At 43.7% G+C, this 10,936-nt stretch overlaps 1 pseudogene; it reads right to left on the minus strand.

Annotated features, from left to right (window-relative positions):
- LOC109322469 overlaps positions 1 to 10,936 on the minus strand; it is a 23,072-nt pseudogene that overhangs the window by 3,401 nt on the left and 8,735 nt on the right.

Raw genomic sequence — 10,936 nt, forward strand, 5'->3', positions numbered from 1 at the left:
AAATTGGATGCTTATCTTGCTGGGATCCTATGACCCCAGCTGACTTCCTGCCCTTTGGGCAGGGGGCTGGACTGGATGATCTCCCGAGGTCCCTTCCAGCCCTAATGTCTATGAAATCTATGAAATCTATTAAATCTGTCCAAATCTCTCTGAATCAATTTGGAGAGATTAAAGGGTCCTCTGATTCGATTCGGATTTGGAGATTTGGCCACTGAATTGGGCCGTATCTTCGCTGAATTAAATCAGGGACTGAAGCTTTGCACAGCCCTACTGTAGAACACTTTCAAGGGGCTGATTATACAATAAATGTATTTCTGTCTGCATCTAGATGGAGAAAGAGGCAGCCTCATTCAACACAAACAGTAATGAAGAAAGATGCTTGCACTTTCATTATCACATCAGAGAATTAGATACAGCTATTAGGCAGTTAGGGAAGTCTTGTGATCCCATCAATAAGCCCACCTTATAGTTCCTCAGACTGCTAGTCCTCTTGGAACAACAAGAGGACTTGCACCTTCCTCTTGGAACAACAAGAGGACTTGCACCTTATAGCTGCTCCAAGAGAATTATAATTTTGTATTTACTACTTACACAACTGGGTTAAACATCATACTGGACAAAACAAAAGCAGGTTTAATATCCTTAGCAATGTCATAGATTTTGTAGACATTAGGGCTGGAAGGGACCTCGCAAGATCATTTGGTTCACCCCCTGACCAATGGGCAGGAGATCAGTTGAGATCAAATGATCCCAGCAAGATAGGCATCCAATTAAACTTGTGCTTCCAAGCCATCTCAGGTTTCCTGTTTTTGCTTTTAATTTTTATTATTTGTTTGGCCTTGTCTTGTAAATGGGGGCTTTGTCACATGTGGTTTATAATTTGTTGAAGGCTTTGTAGAGTACAAGGCCACCAGGAACTATTAGATCATTTAGATTGCCCTACTGTATGGCATTAACCATTGAGTCTGACATGGCTGGTCCTGTGTCTAGTCACAAGACTTCATTTAGATTAAGCTAGCTGTCATGAGCAGTTAAAAAGGAAAGCAACTGAGGCACCACAAATGCTAGACATGGACAGCAAATTGAAATATGGCCAGGTGATCCCTGCCGGTGAATGTTCCACATGCCATAGGAAAAGATCCCAAAGCCTTTGAGATCCTGACTAGTGTGACCAAGATGGGGAGAATTCACACCTGACTCCCAATCTGGTGATTGTTTCTGTAGACTCATAGGTGGTAGGATCAAAAGGAACCTCAGTAGGTCATTGAGTCCGACCCTCTGCTCTGGGCAGGAGAAAGCTTCGGGGTCAGATGACCCCAGCTAGGTGCTTGTCCAGTCTCCTCTTGAAGACCCTCAAGGTAGGGGAGAGCATTACCTCCTTTGGAAGCCCATTCCAGATTCTGGCAACCCTTGCTGTGAAGAAGTTCTTTCTAATGTCCAACCTAAATCTGCTCTCTGTCAATTTATGGCCATTGTATCTAGTTACTCCAGAGGGTGCCCTAGTAAATAGAACATCTCCTATTCCCTGTTGCCCTCCCCTGATGAATTTATAGGCAGCCACAAGATCTCCTCTCAGCCTTCTCTTGCAAAGGCTGAAGAGATTCAGGTCCCTCAGTTTCTCCATGTAGGGCCTTGCCTGCAGACCTCTGACCATATGAGTGGCCCTCCCCTGAGCCCTCTCAAGATTCTCCGCATCCATCTTGAAGCATAGCACCCAAACTGGGACGCAGTACTCCAGCTGCGGCCTGACCAGTGCCGCACAGAGGGGAACCATCACCTCCCTAGAACTGTTTATCATGCATCTGCTAATGCATGATAAAGTGTGCTTAGCCTTGTTGATCCCTTCATCACACTGATGACTCATGTTCATCTTGGAGTCAACTATGAGTCCAAGATCCCTTTCCGCTCCTGCACTGCTGAGAGGGTCATCCTCCAGCCTGTAAGTGTGTTGGTGGTTCTTTTTGCCCAGGTGCACCACTTCGCACTTGTCATTGTTGAACTGCAGCCTATTTTGTTCTGCCCATTTTTCCAAACTGTCCAGATCCGCCTGGATCCATTTCCTACCCTCTGGTGTTTTAACTTTGCCCCATAATTTGGTATCATCTGCGAACTTGGACAGGATGCTCTCCACGGCCTTGTCCAAGTCACTGATGAAGACACTGAACAGCACCGGTTCAAGGACTGAGCCTTGCGGGACTCCACTGCCCACATCTTTCCAGGTCGATATCGACCGTCCACCACCACTCTCTGGGTGCAACCCCTAAGCCAATTTGCCACCCACCTGACCACGTAATCATCTGCATCACAGCCTGTCAGTTTATTTATGAGAACAGAATTAGATACTGTATCAAAGGCCTTCTTAAAGTCTAGGTAGATGACATGTACCTCGACTCCTGAGTCTAAGCATTTTGTGACCCGATCTTACTTATTACTTATTGCAAAATACTGTATTTCATCTCATATAACTTACCCCAGAATAAAACACGCACCTTGTTTTTGAAAAGCAAAAATGAAGAAAAAATATTTTTTCAGAGTTATGGCTGTATAGAGCAGTAACAGTGCCTAATCTTTAACTTACTCACTCTCTTTTTACTGTTTAACTAAAGCTGAACCCCTAGCTGTTGCTGAAGACTGGTCTCTATGTGTAGATCTAAAATCTAAAGCAGGGGTTTTCAACCTTTTTTAAGGAGTGTACCCCCTTCTAGGTACACTTCTGGTGGAGTGGGGTGGAGGGAGGTAGCAGCAGCTGGACCAGGAGCAGGAGGTAGGGGACTTGCATGCAGCAGCAGTGGCATGGGGTAGTGGATGTTGGCAGCGGTGGCTGTGTGTGAGTTCCCCACCTCCGCATCCAGCCAGCTGGGTGGCACCTTTGTGCGGCCCACAGAGCAGAACTGCTGCCCTCACCCCCGACAGCCCCAGCTCTGCTCCTGGGAGGCAGCAGTACAGGGTGGTGCATGGTGGCACTCCATCCCCACCTGCCTGCACATACCCCTAGCCCCTTTCCAAGTACCCCTCGGGGTACATATACCCCCAGTTGACAATCCCTGATCTAAAGAGTCTCCAAGGCTATGAAATAGAGGACGAAAGACCAGAAACAACTAACAGCATAGGCACTGTGTAGGGGAGGCTCAGAGGGAGCACATGCCCCACCCCCGGCAGGGCTGCCGCTGATGCCAATGGTGGTGCCTGCAGGAACTCACCAGCTCCAGCCCCGCTACTGACAGTGGCACCCCAGACTCAGGAGGCACCAGTTGCCCATGACAAACAGACAGCAAAATTTCCCTTAAAAGGGTCAGTTTGATTAATAGAACATAAAAAGCATTAAAAAGGAGAGACAATTGTTAGAACGCTGGAGTGAAGAACAACTGACCACCTCAGCTGCCTGAAAAATAGTGCCACACCTCCTGCATTGTGAAGCAGGAATCAAAGCAGGGCACTTCTATCCTAACCAGAAAACCAACTTTTGTGCTTAATACTTCCACCCTTCTTTTGAGGGACTGACTTTTTTGGGCAAAGGTGCATGTTGTACATGAGAAAATATTGTAACAGAGCTAAGATTTTATTTAATCAATTTCACATTGCAGGTGGGATTTAAGCTTCATATGAAAAGTTCCTAGTAAAATAAGATGATAAAGTTATACATATTTGGGACTAGATCCTATCCTCCTTACATGGAACAGACCTTATATGAGCTGTCCTGTGGAAATTAACAACTCCACATGGATCAAGGGTGGCAGAATTTGGCTTCTTCACAACAGCAAGTACCTATAGAGACAGCTCAAGTAGCTTTTAACTTAATTTTAAAAGAGGGCAACTAGGAAACAAAAAAATGTATTAGGCATTAGAGTGAAAATCCAGAGTTGTGCACTTCTGTGAAACACTATTAGGAAGGCAGGATGTGTATTCAGCTATATATGGAGTTGTTGCAGGAAGAAGGGCTCAAAGGCAAATGATAAAGGTAACAAAGTCACTCTCTCTGGAGCTTTGCTGCCATAAAGTGCAGCTGCCTGCCCTGATCAGTATCCTTTTTAACATACAGGGTGGACTAAATACATCCTCCAGTTGCTGATTATAAATTAAATTAATTGAAAGTTGGGAACTCAGGAACTTTAAAAATAGCTCTCTGTTAGTCATCTTTTTAGGATTGCCATAGAAAAGGGACATCAGCAAGTGGCAAGGTAAGGTAGCAAGAGGGAGCAGTAAATCTACCCTTTGTAAATAATAGCTTCTTCCTGGAATAGATAAATTTTCTTTCCTTAAGGCACATTTTAACATCTTTTGTCCAAGAAAATGAAAACAAATATTGAGAGATTGGTAGACTAGTTGGGGGGAAATACTAAAGATGAGTCAGCTATTTCTCTGTAAAAAACATGAGTTAGCCATCTTACTGTAATATCCTAGAGGAAAAAAGCCTTTATAATGCAGTAGCAAGGCAAAGTCAGCCTTGGGCAATAAGGAGAGTTGCTTTGCCTGGCTGCATCACAATGATAACTCCATTCATCTTGGCTCCACTTGATTTTACACCGAAGACATACATACACTGGAGGCATACAGTGGGATGCCCATTTCTGTAATGGCCAACATACATGTCACACCAACAATGGAAGGGAATAAGTGAGTTGAGGCTTGTGAAAGGCAAGAGAGATGATACCATCGCTCAACCATTCTCCATAAGAGACAGAATTAAATCATTCCCTTAGACAAAGGGCAACTCAGAAAGCTTCCCCAGTAGTTTGGCAAACAAAATATTTACCAGAATCTTTGTCTGCACCACTCCAGGTATTATTAGGATCTTTAAAATTGTAGTTGTTCAGTATCACACAATAGCCCTGAGGATTATTCTCCATCTTATAGGGCCTCTTTCTTAAAGATATTTAAACCTAGATTGGTCAAAAACAGCCTTCCACTAGTTTTTGAGGGGTAGAATTTATCTAATACATCTTTCCTGTCTCCAGCTCCTTTGATTCTAGGTTCTCAGTCTACTGTGTCACGGGGAGGGACGGGGGGAAGACCCGGAGGCGGGACCCAAGCGGCTCGTTAGCTGCGTCTGTATACAGCTGTGGACAGCGGGTAACGCCGGCGGCAGGAGCCGGGCGGCGGGTATGAAAGGAGCCGCTAGCGAGGAAACGGGGGAACCTGCAGGGACCGGAACTCCTACGAGGGGTAAAGGGGGTCTGCCCAATACGCGTGGATGCTGCGGGAATAGCGCTGCTGGTGGCGGCACAGGGAGCGAGGAAGCTGTGGCCCCCCGCGCCGATCAAGGACCCGGCTCTGAAGACCGGAAGGAGCAAGATGCTGAGGGCTACTACCGAGGAGCTGGAGGGAGCAGCAGCCGCCAAGACGCCAGACCAGGTGGGATCACTGGGGGCTCCGGAGGGCTCAAACAGACACCCCAGGTGGGGGATGAAGGGCATAAACAGTGCCGGGGCCTCCAGAAGCCAGGCCCCAGTGGCGTAGAGACTCCCCAACGAGGGGGGAGGGGAGGTATACCGAGAAGGGCCTCCGCGGGCCCAGTGAGCCCGCAGGGGAGGTGAGGAGGAGGAGAGTGCTATAGCCTGCAGTCTAGCCCGGACCCAGTTTATAGCCAACTAGGGATCTCGGGCATCTAAAGCCTGGTGTTGGTAGGCAGACTGTGACTGTAGGTGGCCAGAGGGAGGCAAGGCAGGGGTTAGGTGCTGTGGGTGGAGGCAAAGCCAGGCCCAGCAGGCTGATCAAACCATCCCCGCGAGCATCCACAGAGCCCCAACAGTCAGGGAAGCCGGCTGAAGGACATCGTGAACCCATCAAGGTAGAGGGGAGGTTGAGCCTTGCAGAAGACCTCCGTACAATTGTCCCATCGTCCAGAGGACCCTGACAGTCGGTCACCCCACCACTAGAACGAGATCCAAAGTCATGGCAGGTGAGACTGGGGAGAAGACTACTTGGGAGAGAGACATCTACCCCGGCAGGACAACAGGGACGGATAGATGAACACCCTCGAACATCTGGGTCTGCGCAGTGCATGACCGGATGTTCGAGACCAAACGGGCAGATACTGAATTGCTGTGCTGTACGTCTTATTTCTTCATAGGCATTAATATTTTTTACCAGATCACATCTAAGTATTTGTAAAATGTCCTTCAGCACCTTCAAATCACCATCATTAATTATCCCAATTTTTTTCCATTTCAATGAAGATCTTCAATACTTTTATTTTAAAAAATATACAGTATGTTGCATTTATTCAGTATTGGTTTTAGGTAATACTCACAGTGTATTAGCCATTTTTCAAACAGAAAGGAAGGCAAGTTTCCTGTGCAGATTGGCACTATGGACAGGTTCAGGGGAGAATTAAAGTCAAGATGAGACTTGGCTGCCTTTCCCAATGAAGCCAACACAAGGCTGTTCATTTTATAGATGTGGTAAACGCATACAAACTACTAATGGGCATGCACATAAGACAGTGTAGCTTAACCCCATAATTTACCAAATTAAGTTAAAGTAATATCAGTGTGGTCTACCTCTCTCTAGTACATTTACATTTCAGGTTTGCACAGATGGATTTAAAAATCCACCTTAAATTACATTTAGTTCACTATTGTACTTTTTTTAAATTCAGACCAAACATTTCACTTCTTCAAATAAATAAAACACAATTGTTTCTAATTACTTGTTATACCTGTAAGAAAATCTGCCAGTTTTCCCAGAGGTGTCAGGCCACAAGTAGGACTTTAAGGAAGGGCTTTAATGCAGGAAGGGCAGAGGCATCAGGAAGAGTGCTTGTTAATAGTGCTTGGCATCTTCCACACGCTGTACAAACACAGGACCCTAAGGTAATTATTGTTCCTTACTTAAAGGAAAGGACAGAAACTGAAATGACTTGCCCAGGATAACACTCTAGAACTTCAGAAGAATGAAGATTAGAACTAAGGACCACGTGAACTCTGTGGTTTTTCCTCTAGACTATACCATAGTCTTTTGGGCACACTTCAAAAAAATAATATTCTAAAAATGGTTGAATCTTGTAGGAGGAAAAGAGAGGGAAGTGGAAATAAGAGGACAAGCACAAGGACACATGCACAGAATGGGGAAAATGAGACCAAAGATGATTAAGAACAGAAGACAGAGAAGGATGTGTCCTTCTGGAATGGAGTCCAGCTCACGGCTACATGCTTATTTTTCCATTCCCTCTGAACCCCTCCTTCTCTGAAAAAGAAAAAGACTGGGATTATTACATACAGAAATGTCAAGTTCATGTACACTTACTGTGCTGTTCTGGAGTTTGTTTTTTTGCTATCCAGGTCGGCAGCAGGAATTTTACATTTAACAACATCATCTTCAGTTAATTCTTCTGCAAACTTATAAAGTAGAAGCCTTGCAATAAAAGAACAGAAAAGATTGAAAAATACATGATCACTAATTAGCCAAATTAAGGAAGACTCATCAGCTCTACCCTGCACAGGTATCTCTCCCAAGTGTGTGATGGGCTGGTGTGACACAGTGACCCCAGATTTTGTCTAATGCACCTTTGAAACCATGTTTCTGGAGCATTCCCACACCTTCAGGGATATCCTTCATCCCCAAACCCCTCTCTGCCATCTGCTGCTTGACCACTAGGAACAAACTAAACTGCTCCAAAGGTCACCTCCCTGACCTATGGCACCTCAGCTTTACCTGCCTCATCTAAGCTTTGCCAACTCTTTTGTAGACGGGATTTTGCCAGGCAGAGAAATATCACCCTTATCTGGTCATGCACTCAGAAACTGTAGCTTCTCCTCTTTCTGAGAAGAGGCCTGATTGTATGGTCAAATGCTTTGAAGTCATACTTATCACTGACAATAGTATGTTATAATTTATAAAAGATAATAAAATATTTATTATAAAAGCTAGAGCAAAAATATTAAATCAGTAGCCAAACATTGAGATACAGAAAAAGAGATGAGAATAAACAAACAAAAGGAAATATCAGAATAATAATCTGACTTTTATTGTGGTAGCAGCATTTCTATTCAGGCAGCAGTGATGGAGACAACTGACTTCATAGCTCATTCTACTCTGCTTGATTCCTTCTAAACTCTTGCCAAAAGGTGTTAACAACCCTCTTCCCTTTTTAATGGTCTAATGTTCCACTAATTAAGCTGTCCTTTCTTCTGCAGTTCTGCTGTCTGTTAGCTGCTGCTGCTGCTAATGTAGCTCCTATTTCACAGCACTACAGACTGTTTTTAACTCTAGCTAAAAACATTAACTCGGGTGTGGAAATAGCTTTCAGTGCAGCACTGGATGCACTTTTGAGATGCTCAAGAAGGCTGGATTTTGTTTTATAAATCTGAGAAAGAGATGCCTATTTAATTCTAATGACTACAGGACTACTGAAACAACATTTTTATGATTTTTTGCACAGTTTGTTGTTTTTTATACGTAATATATGACATAGTAAATTTTAAATTTGCTTTTGTTCTGATCTTAAACTGAATACTATATCCCTAAGCCACTAACTTATTAGTAAAGCTTGTAGTTTTTTTTAACTTGATAAAAATATGCATTGTGTTATGTGATGATGTACCACATCATCTGTACCCCTCTTTTCAAAATCCTAGATCTGCCCATGCCTAAAAATGCAGCTGCTACTCAGCTCAGCAGGTTAGACTGCAGCTCCTGCCTCTGATCTTGCTGTTAGGATCTCTGCCGCTTCTCCTGTAGCTAGAATACCCAGCTGGCTGGCTGTGGTATTCCTCATGCTCAGGGAAACTAAAGAAAAACACTTGCTGTTATGGCATGGCTTAAGTATGGTTTCTTATTTGGCTATTTACATGTATTATGCATTGGGTTCTTGGGGGGGGTGGGATCCATACTATGCATATAATTGACTGTCTCCTAAAGGGTGTGTTTTATTTACCAGACCAGAAGTATTTCCTGATCTAATTATGACCAGGAAAATACATGCATCCTTTCAGACATATCCTTAGGATACCATCTCTCACTTAACTGTGAGAAATATCCTTTCCTGAATAGCCAGGTGTTATTCATGTCCTTGTAACATGTAAATGCATCATTGTCTGGAAAAGACTGTCTCATGATTGGCCATTAACCTTGCCCATATAATCCTCAGTGATTTACTTTTTTCAGCCTTTCACATGTTGATCTTCTCTGAGGTATAAAACCCATTATTTAAGAAGTAACCTCTAAAACTTATTATCATGTTATGCAATCCTGGTTCTACTATATCATATAAGAAATACACTTATATTAAATACCACAATGTGTATAAACTTAAGGATGATAAAGCAAAATACAGCTTGATGCTACCTATATGTAGAGATCAAACATGCCACGTCAGTAAAACAAATTAAAGAAATAACATTCCACAAGCACCTCGACATATTGTGCGTTTGTGACAGCTGGCCCAAAGCAAAAAGATCTGCAGTATCCCCTGCTACATGCAGCATCCTTAAAAGGCAGTTCACTTCTGAGAATAGCATCAGACAGTAAGTTAAGGCTGAGGCAACAAAAGATACTCTCAGAAGCACTTAGTAGCAGTGGGTGCCTATAGATATGCTTGTTCACCTTCTAATTTAACTCATTGGAGCATTGCTCTGTGTTTTAATTAGAACACTCCACTGCTGCCTCACCGTCACATGTATTAAGCCCCCGTGTATTTCAAAATGGCCATGGGGAAGCTTTATATAAACTTTGTTGTATGAGCTGTAGATAAAGTGTCCCACAGCTGTTTTGAAATGCACAGGGGCTTACTACATGTGTTGGTGAGCCATTTTAATTAGAGTTGTTGTGTAGGAACTGCTTTAATTAATCCCCCTTCCCCCCCAAACACATGTATAGGATGCCTTTCTTTCCAGGACAAGCCAGTGATCTTGGTCCTGAGTGAAGCAAGGTCACTTCAGCTTGAAAAAAATCTAGGTTAGGTGGTTTGTGTGTTTTCTGTATACAGTGCTTTATAGGATGCTATCCTGGATATGAATTGTGGTAATCATCCCAAGTATACCAAAAAAACTGTAATCTGCAGCTAGGCCCTCCGATACCACCACATGTGCTTGGAGGAGGATATTCATAATGTTCACCTGATGAGCCTAAAATCTGCCTTTATACAACACAACACTCCAGTAGAGCAATAGACCGTATATTTGAAAGAGCTATCCTGATACCCCACAACAACCTATTACAGTACCAAAAAAGCCTCCTGAAACTGCACACGCCTGATGATCACCTACTGTTCCACACTGGAACCAGTCAGGAGAATCACCAAACAACTACAGCCTACACACAACAACAATCAGACCTTGAGAGAAATATTCCTAACACCTCCAAGGGCTCCTGGCTTTCAAACAGCTCTCTAACCTTGCCCAACTCATCATCAGAAGCAAACTCTCCTCTACTGCCAAATGGACAGTAAATGGAACAGAGCTGTGCCTTGACAAGAAATGCTTAACACGTCAGCACATCTCCACTGCCATAATCAATACCCCCCATAAAAAAAAATCAGAATCCATTGTTTCTATACACCTCTTTCCTAAAATATGATATACCTGATCCAATGGATTAAGTGCTCCCATGGCAACTATGTGGGTGAAGCTAAACAGGATCAACACACCAGAATGAACTCTCACCAAAAAATAAATAAATAAAGGGAAGAGACACATACACCACTAGGAGCATATTTCTCACAGAACAACCCCTTCTGCTCTGACCTTACTATCCTCATGCTCCAGGGAAATCTATCAAACACCTTTAAAAGGCTTGGGAACAAAAATTCATAAGCTGGCTGGCCACAAAATGTCTCTTGTCACTGCCTTTAGTCATGATTGCCCCTTGAAAGTGTTCTATAGCCATGCCCTGACAGAAGTGCATAGCTCCAGAATGCTTTAAAAGTACTCGATCATGCAACAAGTGAACCCTCATATAGTGAGGGTTCAGGAGAAGTCACTCCAAAGCAGAGTGGCTA

The sequence above is a fragment of the Crocodylus porosus genome, unplaced genomic scaffold, assembly GCF_001723895.1.
Source record: "Crocodylus porosus isolate Cpor-Errol unplaced genomic scaffold, CroPor_comp1, whole genome shotgun sequence".
NCBI lineage: Eukaryota > Metazoa > Chordata > Crocodylia > Crocodylidae > Crocodylus > Crocodylus porosus.